We start from the raw sequence: 15,789 nt of genomic DNA, 5'->3' as shown, positions 1-15,789 counted from the left end.
GAACCTGCAGTGAGGAGACCGCAAGTGCGGCCCGTAGATGCAAGGGAAGAGGTCGCAGGTGCGGTTTTGGGCACAAGGGCCAGTAACCGTTGATGCGGCTCAAGGACCGCAGAAGCGGACCGCATCTGCGGAGAAGGGAGCCCAGGTGCGGTGCATAGAGAGTTAATGAAATTCCGCAGATGCGGAGCCCAAGTCGTAGGTCCAAGACCGCAGGTGCGGCCTCATGAACCGCAGATGCGGTAATCGCTGGGCAGATATAGAAAAATTGAGGGTTTGAAATTTCACAACACAAAAATTGAATTGGAGCTCGGTGGGAGACGATTTTTTGAGGTGTTTTGAAGGAGAATCATTGGGTAATGAATTCTAACTCGATTTTGATCATAATACTATAATCTATTGTTGTTTTCCTCTTCTAATTAAGGAAATTGAGGGTAAAATTTTGAAAATGGGAGAAAAGTTCCCCAATTGAAAATCCGAGTTTTGAGTGAGATTTTAGCATTGGATTTTGGTGATTTTTATTCGAGTGTGCTCGTGAGTGGATGGGTGTTCATAATCCCTAATTTTTTACCCGATTCTGAGATGTGGGCCCAGGGAGGATTTTTGGGCATTTTTCTATTTTCTTGCCATAGCTTCGATTCTTTTAGCTAAACTCGTTGTTTGTAGTTATATTTATATTATGATATTGATTTGATTAGATTTGGGCCACTCAGAGTTGGATACTCGTGGCAAGACCTTGATTTCAAATTGATTTTGATCTGGTTCGAGGTAAGTGGCTTGCCTAACCTTGTGTGGGGGTACTCCCCTTAGGATTTGGTATTGTTGCTATATGAATGTTGTGTACGTGAGGTGACGAGTGCATACATGTGCTAATTATTTGAAAAAAAATCGTTTTCATTAAGTAAATATTTGTGTTTTTCTTGTAATTGAGCAATACTTGTACTTGAAGCTTCTTGTTTAGCTTAGGAAAAGCATGCTTATGTGATTTAATTGTCTTACCTGCTTTAACTGCTTACTTGTATTCTGTGCAGCATGTTTAGAGTAGAAATTCCTGTTTATTCTCGAATAGAACTGTAGATTCTTTCTGGAGACTATTGTATGGTTACTTTGGGACTACGGGATGATATCCTGGGAGATCCCCATTCATGTTTACTTTGGGACTACGGATCGGTATTCCAGGAGATCCTCATGCACATTTATATTTTGGACTACGAGATGACATCCCGAGAGATTCCCATGTACTGGATATTTACTTTGGGACTACAGATTGGTATTTCGGGAGATTCCCCTGCATATTTATGATTCGGACTACGGGACAATATCCTGGGAGATCCCCTGTTGCTATCTCTGTGTACTGAGTATATTTTGTCTGTGATTTTACTCTTTATCGACTATTAGTATTTCAATTATACTGTAGCACTTCATACTATTTTACCTTGTTATATATATATATATATATATATATATATATATATATATGACCTTCCTCGTCACTACTCGACCGAGGTTAGGCTTGACACTTATTGGGTACCATTGTGGTGTACTCATGCCCTTTCCTGCACATGTTTTTCATGTGCAGATTCAAGTTCTTCTGCTCAGCCGTTCTACCAGTGAGATGGGCGATATCAGAGACTTCGAGGTATATCTGCCGCGTCCGCAGATCCAGAAGTCCCTCTGTATTCTCCCATCTAGGTTTAGACTTCCTGTATTTACTTTTGATTAGACATTCTGGAGTTAGAACACTATATAGTTTTTCTACAACTTGTGATTTTATGATATTCTAGGTTTTGGGAGTTATGATTCAGTTTTGAGAGTGTGTATTGTATATGTCGAGCGGCATTTTAAACTCTTTTATTATGTTTTACCTGCATCTTGCTAGCTTCGTATTTCATTTCCTTTTTTCGCAATTTATTAGTCTTACCTACTCGTAGAGACTAGGTGCCGTCACGACAGTTCACGGAGGGAGAACTTGGGTCGTGACAAGTTGATATCAGAGCTCTAGGTTCATAGGAGTCATGAATCACAAGTCGGTTTATTAGAGTCTCGCGGATCAGTACGGAGACATCAGTACTTATCTACGAGAGGCTATGTAACTGTTAACAAAATTTCATTTCATTTGATTTCCTTGTCGTGCGAGATTTTAGATATCACAATTCTAGTCCTCTATCTTCTATTCTCTCACAGATGTTGAGGACACTTACTATCGCAGATGACCAGGCAACCGTACCCCCTGCTAGAATCGCCAGAGATCGGGGCTAGGGCCGGGGTAGAGGGCGAGGACGCGCATATGGTGAATCTAGAGCACTCGCACGAGCTGCCACAGAGGAGCTACCAGCAGCTCCATCCGGAGTCCAGACACCTGATACGCCTACTGCTACTACTATTCCAGCTCTTCAGGAGACCCTTGCACAGTTCGTGAGCATGTACACCACTCTAGCTTAGGCAGGGTTGATTCCCCTTGCTGCATCCACATCCCAGGCCGGGAGAGGAGCACAGATCTCCACTGTCCATACCCAGAGCAGCAGGTCCAGGTTGATCAGATCCCAGAGGTTATACCGGTACCGTCTGTAGCCCTAGTTCAGCCTGAGGACAAGGCACCAGCTTCAGAGGATAAGCAACGGAGGCTTGAGAGGTTCAAGAAGTACAAGCCTCCTATATTCAGTAGGCTAGCATCAGATGATGCTCTAGGATTTTTGGAGGAGTGCTACTGTATCCTCTGCACTATGGGTATATCAGGAGCGAGTAGGGTTTCTTTCACTACCTTCCAACTCCAAGGAGCAGCCTATTAGTGGTGGCGTACTTATGAGTTGGATAGCCCAACTAAGGCATATTCCCTTACATGGACCCAGTTTTCAGATATGTTTTTGAGGGAGTATGTTCCTTAGAGCCTCAGGGACACATGGCGTGCAGAGTTTGAGCATTTGCACCAGGGTACTATGACTGTTTCGAAGTATGTTGTCTGTTTCACTGACTTGGCTAGGCATGCACCAGCCTTGGTTTCTACAGTTCGTGAGAGAGTTTGCCAGTTTATTGAAGGGCTCATTCCCAGCATCAGGTCTAGCATGGCTCGGGAGTTGGAGATGGATATTTCTTATCAGCAGGTGGTAAGCATTGCTAGGAGAGTAGATGGTATGCATGCTCGGGATAGAGAGGAGAGGGAGGCCAAGAGGTCTCGAGAGTCAGGCCATTATTCTGATGCCCGTGCCCCAGATGCAGTTCGTCATGGTAGGGGTTATAAGAGTCGCCCCATTCATTCAGCTCTTCCAACATCCAGTGGTATTCCAGATCTTCCTAGACCTCAGGAGCCTTATTATGCACCTCCAGTATCTAGTGTGCCTCCTACACGGGGTGGTTTCAGTGGTCAGTCCACCATACATCGCTCGAGCGAGTCACAACTACCACATCCTCCCAGTCCTTGTTTTGAGTGTGATGACACACGCCATATGATGAGGAATTGCCCCAGACTTAGGAGGGGTGCACCTCCACAGACTTCTCAGCCATAATGTGCCCCACCAGGTCCTAAGGCTATGATTACAGCGCCAGTTGCCACCCCACCTATCCAGCCAATGTGGAGGTCGGGGAGGTAGAGGTCGTCCTAGAGGGAGAGACTAGGCCAAATATTATGCCATTCTTGCCCGTACTGAGGCTGTCACCTCCGATTCTGTCATGACAGGTATTGTCCTGGTTTGTCAGAGAGATGCATCGGTTTTATTCGATCCAGACTCCACTTATTCTTATGTGTCCTCTTATTTTGCTCCGCATTTGGGCGTATCTCGGGATTCTTTGAGTTCTCCTGTTTATGTTTCTACTCCTATGGGAGATTCTCTTGTTGTGGACCGCATTTATCGGTCGTGATTGATTGCTCTTAGTGATTTTGAGACCAGAGCATGATTTATTATTGCTCAACATGGTAGATTCTGATGTTATCTTGGGCATGGACTAGTTGTCAACTCCATTATGCTATTCTTGATTGTCACGCCAAAACCGTGACACTGGCTATGCTAGGTGTACCATGAGTAAAGTGGAGGGGTACTTTAGATTACACTCCTAGTAGAGTTATTTCATTCCTTAAGGCTCAGCGAATGGTTGAGAAGGGGTGTGACTCGTATCTAGATTATGTGAGAGATGCCCATATTGATACCCCTACAGTTGATTCAGTCCAAGTAGTACGAGATTTCTCTAATGTGTTTCCAACTGATCTTCCGGGCATGCCACCCGATAGAGATATTGATTTCGGCATTGATTTGTTGCCGGGCACTTAGCCCATTTATATTCTTTCTTATCGTATGGCCCCTCCTAAGTTGAAGGAGTTGAAGGATCAGTTACAGGAGTTGCTTGATAAGGGTTTTATTCGGCCTAGTGTATCACCTTGGGGTGCTCCTGTCTTGTTTGTGAAGAAAAATGATGGTTCTATGCGCATGTGCATTGATCATCGCTAGTTAAACAAAGTTACAGTGAAGAACCGGTATCCTTTGCATCGTATTGATAATCTATTTGACCAGTTATAGGGTGCACGAGTGTTTTCTAAGATTGACTTGCGTTTAGGTTGCCATCAGTTGAAGATTCAAGAGCTAGATATCCCGAAGACAGCTTTCAGGACTCGGTATGGTCATTACAAGTTCCTTGTTATGTCATTTAGGCTGACGAATGCCCCAGCAACCTTCATGCATTTGATGCGCAGTGTGTTCCGGCCATATCTTGACTCGTTAGTCATTGCCTTTATTGATGATATTCTAGTATACTCTCGGAGTCGGGAAGATCATGAGCAGAACCTGAGGACATTGCTTCAGAATTTGAGAGGAAAGAAATTATATGCAAAGTTCTCGAAATGTAAGTTTTGGTTGGATTCCGTGGCATTCTTAGGTCACGTGGTATCGAATGAAGGGATCAAGCTGGATCCAAAGAAGGTGGAAGCGGTGCAGATTTGGCCTAGACCATCCTCGGCTACAAAGATCCGTAGTTTTCTTGGCTTGGCGGGTTATTACCGTCGATTTGTTGAGGGATTTTCATCTATTGCAGCACCTATGACCAGGCTGACCCAGAAGGGTGCTCCATTCCAGTAGACGGAAGAGTGTGAGGAGAGCTTCTAGAAGCTCAATACAGCTTTGACTAGGGCCTCAGTTTTGATATTGCCTACAAGTTTGGGGTCTTATACTGTCTATTGTGACGCCTCGAGGATTGGCCTTGGAGCGGTATTGATGTAAGATGGTAGGGTGAATGCCTACGCGTATAGACTGTTGAAGGTACATGAGAAGAATTATCCTGTCCTTGATCTCGAGTTAGCTGCTATTGTTCATGCCTTAAAGATCTAGCGTCATTATTTGTATGGTGGTCCTTGTGAGGTTTATACTGATCACCAGAGTTTGCAGCATCTGTTCAAGCAGAAGGACATTAATTTGCGCCAGAGGAGGTGGTTAGAGCTGCTGAAGGACTATGATATCACTATCTTGTATCACCCAGGCAAGGACAATATGGTGGCAGATGCTTTGAGTCGCCGGGCAGAGAGTTTGGAGTGTTTGGCTTGTCTACCAGCAGCGGAGAGGCCCATGGAGATGGATGTTCAGGCCTTAGCCAGCCAGTTTGTGAGGTTGGATCTTTCGGAGCCCAATCGGGTTTTAGCTTTTGTGATTTCTCGATCTTCCTTATTTGATCGTATCCGAGAGCGTCAGTATGATGACCCTCATTTGCTTGTCCTCAAGGACAAGGTTCTGCATGGTGATGCCAGAGATGTGACCATTGGTGATGATGGGGTATTGAGGATGCAGGGTAGGGTATGTGTACCCAATGTTGATGGGCTTTAGGAGATGATTCTAGAGGAGGCCCACAGTTTGCGATATTCCATCCATCCGAGTGCCACGAAGATGTACTGGGATTTGAGACAACACTATTGGTGGAGGCGAATGAAGAAAGATATAGTTAGGATTGTATCTCGGTGCCTCAACTGTCAGCAGGTAAAGTATGAGCACCAGAGACCGGGTGGTTTGCTTCAGCAGATAGAGATTCAGGAGTGAAAGTAGGAGCGAATAACCATGGACTTCGTAGTTGGACTCCCACGGACTTTGAGGAAGTTTGATGCCATTTAGGTAATTGTGGATCGGCTGACCAAGTCCGCGCATTTCATTCCTGTGTGTACTACCTATTCTTTGGAGCGGTTGGCGGAGATTTATATCTAGGAGATTGTTTGTCTGCATAGTATTCCAGTTTCCATCATTTTAGATAGAGGTACTCGGTTAACATCACAGTTTTGGAGGTCCGTACAACACGGGTTGGGTACTCGGGTAGAGTTGAGCACAACATTTCACCCCCAGACAGACGGATAGTCAGATCGTACTATTTAGATTCTTGAGGATATGCTCTGTGCGTGTGTGATGGAGTTTGGAGGTTCTTGGGATCAGTTCTTGCCACTGGCGGAGTTTGCCTACAACAACAGTTATCAGTCCAGCATTCAGATGGCACCGTATGAGGCTTTGTATCGTAGGCAATGTAGATCCCCGATGGGTTGGTTTGAGCCGGGCAAGGCTAGATTATTGGGCACAGATTTGGTTCAGGATGCCATGGAGAAGGTTAAGGTAATTTAGGATAGCCCAGTCCAGACAGAAGAGTTATGCGGACCGGAAGGTTCATGATGTTTCCTATATGGTTGGAGAGTGGGTCTTGCTTCAGGTTTTGCCTATGAAGGGCGTTATGAGATTTAGGAAGAAGGGGAAATTGAGTTCGAGGTTTATTTGTCATTTTGAGTTATTGTGACGTGTTGGGGAGGTTGCTTATGAGCTTGCCTTACCTCCCAGCTTGGTTGTAGTTCATCCGGTATTTCATGTTTCGATGCTCCGGAAGTATCACGGTGATCCGTCACACGTGTTGGATTTCAGTTCGGTCCAGTTGAACAAGGATCTATCTTATGTTGAGGAGCTAGTGGATATATTGGACAGGCATGTTCGAAAACTGAGGTCAAAGAGTATTGCATCAGTGAAGGTTCAGTGGCGGGGTCAGCCGGTCGATGAGGCAACTTGGGAGACCGAACGAATGTTTTAAGAGGGGGAGGGTGTAACGATTCGGCCGGTTGTTTTGAGAATTTACGCCCCGATCCCCTATTAACTGTTTTTCCTGTGTTTGTTTCTGCTATTGTGAGTTGTCGGGAAGATTTGTTTGAGTTTCGGAGTGTTTTGGGACACGTAGTTCCTAAATGAGAGCTTAAGCTTTAGAATTTGGACCGTAGTCGGAGCAGTGTGAAGACGACATCAGAATGGAATTCCGCCTTAGCTCCGTTGGGTGATTTTAGGCTTAGGGCGTGTTCGAATTGTGTTTTGGAGGTTCGTAGCTTATTTAGGCTTGAAATGCCGTTTAATTTTTGAAGTTTCCGGATCGATAGTAAGATTTTGATATCGGGGTCAGAATCCGATTCCGAAAGTTGGAATAGCTCTGTAGTGTTGAATGTGACTTGTGTGCAAAATTTGAGGTCAATCGGACATAGTTTGGTTGGTTTCGGCATCGGTTGTAGAATTCTTGAGATTTCAAATGCATTAGGCTTGGATTGGAGGGTGAATCGTGGTTTTTGCGTTGTTTGATGTGATCCGAGGGTTGGATTAAGTTCGTATGATGTTTTAGGATTGGTTAGCATGTTTGGTTGAGGTCCCAGGGGCCTCGGGTGAGTTTCAGATGCTTAACGGAAGTTGAATTTGGACTTAGGCTATTCTGAAATTTGCTGCTTCTAGTATTTTCGTACCTGCAGTGAGGAGCCCGCAGGTGAGGCCCGGAGATGCGAGGCAAGAGGTTTCAGGTACCGTTTTGGGCACAAGGGCCAGTGACCGCAGATGCGGCTCAAGGACCGCAGATGCGGAGAAGGGAGTGTAGGTGCGGTGCGTAAAGAGTTAATGAAATTTCGCAAATGCGGAGCCCAAGTCGAAGGTGCGTGACAGCAGGTGTGGCCCTATGAACCGCAGATGCAGTAATCGCTGGGCAGATATAGAAAAATCGAGGGTTTGAAATTTCATAACACAAAAATCGAATTGAAGCTCAGTGGGAGACGATTTTTCAAGGTGTTTTGAAGGAGAATCATTGGGTAATGAATTCTAACTCGACCTTGATCATAATATTATAATCTATTGTTGTTTTCCTCTTCTAATTAAGGAAATTGAGGGCAAAAGTTTGAAAATGGGAGAAAAGTTCCCCAATTAAAAATCCGAGTTTTGAGTGAGATTTTGGCGTCGGATTTTTGTTCGAGTGCTCGTGAGTGAATGCGTGTTCATAATCCGTAATTTTTTACCCGATTTCGAGACGTGGGCCCGGGGAGGATTTTTGGGCGTTTTTCTATTTTCTTACCTTAGCTTCGATTCTTTTAGCTAAACTCGTTGTTTGTAGTTATATTTACATTATGATATTGATTTAATTAGATTTGGGCCACTCGGAGTTTGATACTCGTGGCAAGAGCGTGATTTAGGATTGATTTTGAGCTGGTTCGAGGTAAGTGGCTTGCCTAACCTTATGTGGGGGAACTCCCCTTAGGATTTGGTATTGTTGTTATATGAATGTTGTGTACGTGAGATGACGAGTGCGTACACGTGCTAATTGTTGAAAAAAAAACCTCATTTTTATTAAGTAAATATCTGTGTTTTTCTTGTAATTGAGCAATACTTGTACTTGATGTCTATTGTTAGCTTAGGAAAATCATGCTTATGTGATTTAATTGTCTTACCTTCTTTAACTGCTTACTTGTATTCTGTGCAACATGTTTAGAGTAGAAATTCATGTTTATTCTCGAATAGAACTGTAGATTCTTTCTAGAGACTATTGTGTGTTTACTTTGGGACTACTGGATGATATCCCGGGAGATCCCCGTGCATGTTTACTTTGGGACTACGGATCGGTATTCCGGGAGATCCCCTTGCACGTTTATATTTGGGACTACGGGACGACATCCCGGGAGATTCTCATGTACTGGATATTTACTTTGGGACTACGGATTGGTATTCCGGGAGATTTCCCTACATATTTATGATTCGGACTATGGGACTATATCCCAAGAGATCCTCTGCACATTTACGTTTGGGACTACGAGACAATATCCTGGGAGATCTCATGTTGCTATCTTTATATACTGAGTATATTCTCTCTGTGATTTTACTCTTTATTGACTGTTAGTATTTTCAATTATACTGTCGCACTTCACATTGTTTTACCTTGTTATATATATATAAGCAGTAGGGCCCTGACCTTCCTCATTACTACTCGACCGAGGTTAGGCTTGGCACTTACTAGGTACTGTTGTGGTGTACTCATGACATTTCCTGCACATATTTTTCGTGTGTAGATCCAGGTTCTTCTGCTCAGCCGTTCTGCCAGTGAAGCGGGCGATATCAGAGACTTCGAAGTATATCTGTCGCGTTTGTAGATCCAGAAGTCCCTCTCTATTCTCCCCTCTAGCTTTAGACTTCATGTATTTACTTTTGATTAGACATTCTGGAGTTAGAGCGCTATATAGATTTTCTACAGCTTGTGATTTCATGAGATTCCGGGTTTTGGAAGTTGTGATTCAGTTTTGAGAGTGTGTATTGTATATGCCGAGTGGCATTTTAAACTCTTTTATTATGTTTTACCCGCAGCTTGCTAGATTCATATTTCATTTCCTTTTTCCGCAATTTGTTAGGCTTACCTACTCGCAGAGACTAGGTGTCGTCATAACAGTTCACGGAGGGAGAACTTGGGTCATGACATGCATTGTACGTGCTTGCTGTTGGTACTTATATATTTGGTAAGTATGAGAATTTTGGCGTATGAGTATTTTCATATGGATTGATATGTTTGGTTTGGGTTGCGCACCGAAGTGGAGTTATGATTTGGTACGATTCCTCATGCTTACTTTGTGTGTTTTGTTTCTCGCTTGTGGGATGGGTTCGTAGCATTGTGCTTTTCTAGTTGTATATGTTAAACTTGTTGAACAATTCTCTTATTTGGCTCTCTTTTCATTATTGGCTACATTCGAGTTGTTGCTTATTTGGTGCACGAATTGCATCATATATGGTTCTAGGTGGAATTTGGTATGGCATGCCGATCGAGTAGTTTTATTGGATGAGACAAGGTTATTGGACCTATAATTAGTGCAATCAGATTTGAATTACGTATTTTGGAAGAAAAATATCATTAACTAGCTCAGAATTTGGAAATGGTTCTTATCGGGCGAGATAACCCCATGACTTACTAGTTTGATGGGTAGTTATGAGTTCCTACATGTTTCTTTCATCATTAAAAGTGTTGCAAAAGTTTGGAATAAGATTTTATTTGATAGGAGGTATTTTATCGGTACCGAGTTTTGATAATGAACACCTAATATGGCTAGAAGATATAGTTGTACATGAGTATATGAGTTATGCGGTACATCATGTGGTTTATCTTAAGAGTATTTTTTGTCTTGGTGCAGCTTGTGGGAATGTTATAGTGTATATACACAAGAATCGAATCTTAGAGGGAGTTTTGGAAGTTGAAATTTTGTTCTAGTTATTGTATGCTAAAGTTGAAGAAAGAATCTTCAGTCAGAATTGTGTTAATGGGCTTATGTGGATTGAGGTGAAGAGATATCACCCATGGGTATGTATATGATGATTTATACAGTAATTTGGCAGCTTTGAAATGATGTTTGGCACGTTAGAGGACGAACATATATTTAAGTGAGGAAGAATGTAACGACCCAACCAGTTGTTTTGAGCTCTAACATTCCATTCTGCAGTTTGAGACGTTGAGTAGCTTCATATGATGCTCTATGACTTGTGTTTATGGTTGGTTTTGATTTTCGAGAGGTTATTGATTTGGTAGAGTGATTCTCAACTTGGAATCTTTAAGTTGGAAGATTTGACTTTTGAGTAAATGACCTCAAAATCGAGATTTATTGGTTTCAATATGTTTTTATGGTAATTTTAGACTTGGGTGTATGTTCGAATTTATATTTGGAGATCATAGAAGGTTTTGGATCTATTTGTCGAAGGTTGGAAATTATAATATTTGGATAGTTTATAGGTTTGACTGGGAGTTGAATTTGGTGATATCGGACTCCTATTATAGTTTTGAGACCTTGAATAAGTTTATTTAGTTTATTGAAACTTGTGTGCTAAGTTTGGTTCTGATCCGGAATGTCTAAGTATGATTCGGACGTGTTCGGTGAAGTTGGAATGTTTGAAAATTAAGAGAATGATTTGATCTTCGATTCTTGGCTTTGAAGTCATGTGGCGCTTCAAGCCTTTGGATAAGTTTGTATAAAGTATATGGACTTGTTGAAATATTTGGATGGGGTACCGGAAGGTTGGGGTGAGTTTCAAACCACCCAGAGCATATTGTGTAATTGTTGAGTTATTATTGGTTCTGGTGCGTCTCATTTGCGATGAGTGTGTTAAAAATGTAGCCATCACAATTACATGGTAGTTGTCACATTTGCGACCTGGTTATGGTTGAGGGGACATTACATTTGCGAGGATTTTTATCGCATTTGCGACTGAGGGTTGTTGAAGGGAACCTCGCATTTGCAAGGGATTGTGTCGCAATTGCAACGTGGGCAATCAGGCGAGTCTTCGCAATTGCGAAGGATTTTGGTCGCAATAGAGACAGTGCAAGATCAGGTAGGGTTTCACATTTGCGATCTAGGGATCGCAAATGCGACATCTACAAGTGGGTTAATAGTTGAAATTTCTGGATTTTAGCTCATTTTCTCAAATTTTGAACCCTGGACTTGGAGAGGGGAGATTTTGCTTGGAGATTTGTATACAAAACCTTGGGATAAGTGATTTATACTCATTTATAATATTATGTCCAGAATGTACATGGATTATTAACACCTAAAATATAAAATTATGAGATAAAATTTGGGGTTTTTGAATACAACTTAAGAGAATAAAAATTGAGATTTTGAGCTGTGATTTGGACTTGAATTTGAAAATCAAACACATATTTGGACTCGTGCTGTTATGGGTAAATGAGATCTGCCCCTAGACTCAACATTTGACCATATGGGAACAATTTTGACTTTTATTGACCTTTTAAAAATTGAAGTTTTACTATTTGCAATTGATTCCTATAATTTTGTTTGATGTTATCGAATTATATTTGGCAAAATTTGGGCGGGTTGGAGGTTGATGACTATAAAATATTCATATATTATATACTTAAAAATAAATTATTTTAAATAATATATATATATATATATATATATATATATAATATGTCAATTATCTGTATTTTCTAATAGTATTTTGCAGGAAATAAAAATATCATGATAAAGCAAATAAAGGAATAAAAAGAGAAGCACGAGGCATCATGGCAATAGAAGCCCGCTGCATCATGGCAATAGAAGCACGACGCGTCATGGCAAAATAACCACGAGGCATCGTGGCACCTTATGAGATTTGATTTGTATAAATAGGATGTTGTGTTGAAAGGGGGAGAGATCATACGTGCCTGATTAGCAAACTTTTCTCTAGCTTTGGTCTTTACTTCTCTCTTTATCTATTTCATTTTATCTTGTAGTCTTTGAATTTTCTAAGAGTGTTGATAGTACTTTAAGAATTTCTTTCTTTGTGAGATTTAAATACTCCATAATGGAGTAATCTCTTTTGTTGGGATAGTTGATGAAGCTCGATAGCATTATAATATTAATCTCAATTTTACTACATGCTTGACTTGAAACTTTCTAATTATATTTCTATATTATGCTGGAATATTAGTTTTAATTAATTATTATCACTTCTATCTATTTATTCTCCAAAGTTAGTTGTATGTCAATTTTGTAATTCTCACGAAGCAAAATTAATATACGATAACTATTGGGTAAAATAATAGAGTGAGAGTAATTCTTTTTAAGCTATCATTCCAAGTTTGTAATCTTGCTTACTTCCATTCTAATTCTCACAGAGGAGTTGTAGTTGGCAAGATTATTGATTTTTAGTAAAAATTTATCGCAAGAGGTTTTTGCTATTTTTTAGCACAATTCAGGCAAGAAAATTATTTCAGTTTAATCGTCACGAGGCATATATCAATTGATTTACATAACCTTGCGGAGTGTTATTAATTTATTATTTCTTAGTGAGCAAAATATAATTGTATTAGCAATAAACAATTATTTCTAAGAGAAATACATGTAAAAGCTAAGATTTTATTATTATTACGCTATCGAGTGAATTCAATGATTCCCAACTCTTTTTAAATATAAATCTTCCGAAAGTTATTTTGTTTCAACTTAAGCAAATTAAATTTTCAACAAACAAAACTTCATCAATCTGATTCTCTCAAATAGTAGTAAGAATATTATAAGTTTGTAGCTAGATTCTCCAATCTCTGTGGGACGATATCATAAATTATACTAGAATTTGACAAAGTACGAGTAGCAAAATCTTATACGTATTGGCCTCATCAAATTTTTGGTGCCATTGTCGGGGATTGGCACAAGTCTACTTCAGACTAAATATTTTGTTACTAATTTGGAAACTTACTATTAGTATTATTTTCTTTGCTATCAATGTTTACTAAATATTACTACTATTACAAGTACTAACATCTTATACAAGTGTTATTATCATTTATCCTTCTTATCATCATTATAGCATAGTTGTCACTATTATTAATACTAGTACTACTTGTAACTATATTCTATATTAGTATTATATTATTATTTTCCATCGTTAGTTACTGTTACTACTAACTGATTTCGTTTACCATTTGTTTTTCATAGCATCTATTGCTAATTAGTACTAATATAATTACTATTATCATATACTACTACTACTATTAATAATAATAATAATAATAATAATAATAATAAAATAATAATAATAATAATAATAATAATAATAATAATAATAACATTATCATACTACTATTTTTATTTGATCGCTTATTATTTTTGTCATCTTTGTTGTCCTTGTTATTCATCACTTTCTTTTAATTATTTTCTTCTAAGTACTACTACTACTACCACTTTAGGAGTTAAGTTCAGTTTGTTTTTTTTTTAGAATTTTGAGTAGTTTATGACCTGCTCTTCTATAAAAGAGTTGGTCAATTACGATCCTGAAACTAAAAGATTTCTTCGATTGCGCAGGAAAGGACAAGCATTATCTTCCCAAAGCATAGCTTGTGAAGGTATGGAGAATCAGGAAGTAGAAAATATCAACCCATGTGAAGTACCACCACCAGTACAAATAGAGGATCAATTTGATGAAGTGGAGCCAAGGCCAGCAAACAGAATCCTAAGGGATTATGCTAGACCTGACCGCTTCAACTATGAATCTAGTGTCAGAAAACCTCCAGTGGCAGCCAACAACTTTGAAATCAGGGCTGGCCTGATTCAAACAATTCAACAGTCTTGCATCTTCACTGGAGACGCAAGTGAAGATCCACACATTCATTTAATTGACTTTTTGGAACTTGTTGAAACAGCTAAGTATAATGGAGTACCTCCTGAAGCTATCAAGTTAAGGCTATTTCCTTTCTCTTTAAAAGGAGATGCCAAGACTTGGTTGCGAAGTTTGCCACAAGGTTCCATTACCACGTGGGATCAAATGGCTCAGAAATTTTTAAACAAATATTTTTCCCCTGCTAAAACCACAAAGTTAAGACAAGACATATCTAATTTCTTGCAGACTGACACAAAGTCAGTTTATCAAGCTTGGGAAAGGTTAAAAGCAATATTAAGAAAATGTCCACACCACGATATTCCTGAACATATGCAATTGTATATTTTTTATCACGGGCTAAAACCCTCTTCTAGAAATGTGATTGATGCAGCTGCAGGTGGTTCAATAATGGGAAAAACAACAGAGGAAGCATTGCAATTGTTGAATGAAATTTCTGAGAATGCCATCCGATGACCATCTAAGCATATAATTATCAAGAAGGCTGCTACAGTAAATCAAGTTGATGCTTTAAATACACTAACACAACAAATTGTTTCATTGGCACAAAAGTTTGAAATTTTCAGGTGAATACACAACAACCAAGCCAATCTGATGCTTGTGACATGTGTGGAGGAAATCATTAGAACCATGAATGTCAAGCAACCAATCACAATAATGAACATGTCAATGTCATCGGTTACAAGCAGTATCCTTTTGGAAGTCCAATGGCACAAAAACATCCAGGATTTCAATGGAGCAATCCAAATGGTGTAGAGAACTCTCAAAGCTTCCAGAAGCAATAAATACAGGGTCCACCCGGATACCAGAATCCAAACCATGGTCAATCAAACTTTAAACCTTATCAACAAGCAGGGCCCTATCAGCAAAGGCCTCAACAAGCTCATTCAAGTCTTGATGATCTTCTGTATAAGTATATTAAGGTCACTGATGAAAAGATGGAGAGCCAAAATTTATCCCTCAAAAATCTGGAAATACAGTTGAGCCAATTGGCAGCTCTTGTTTCAGAAAAGATTCAAGGTCTATTACCAAGCAATACAGAGAAAAACCCAAAAGAGCACCTTAAGGCCATCACCTTACGATCAGGTAAGGAGCTTGATGAACCCTATGCAGACCAGTCAGAATAACAGGTAAACAACGGTAAGAATATTGAAATACCCTTTGAACCATCTCAAAAGAATGAAGTCAAGAAAAAAGAAGAAAAAAATATTGAAAAATTGAATCCTCTCCCTGTGAATATTCTCTTTCCACAAAAAATGAAAAGAGAAAAGCTTGACAACCAATTTGCAAAAATTTTGGAGATTTTAAAATAAATTCACATCAATATTCCTTTTACTGATGCTTTATTACATATGCCTTCATATGCCAAAATTTTAAAGGAAATTTTGTCAAGTAAAAGAAAATT

General features: G+C 39.9%; 1 non-coding gene across 1 annotated transcript; it reads right to left on the bottom strand.

The window, feature by feature from the left end:
- Positions 1-14,579: 14,579 nt before the first annotated feature.
- LOC138878795 (small nucleolar RNA R71) lies at positions 14,580-14,686 on the bottom strand. The gene has a single exon (XR_011402571.1). It is a non-coding gene; the product is annotated as a small nucleolar RNA R71 (small nucleolar RNA).
- Positions 14,687-15,789: the final 1,103 nt, after the last annotated feature.

The sequence above is a fragment of the Nicotiana sylvestris genome, chromosome 9 (genome assembly GCF_000393655.2).
Source record: "Nicotiana sylvestris chromosome 9, ASM39365v2, whole genome shotgun sequence".
Classification (NCBI taxonomy): domain Eukaryota; kingdom Viridiplantae; phylum Streptophyta; class Magnoliopsida; order Solanales; family Solanaceae; genus Nicotiana; species Nicotiana sylvestris.
Note: the sequence above shows the minus strand (reverse complement) of the source record. Positions and strands in the feature narration are given on the sequence as shown.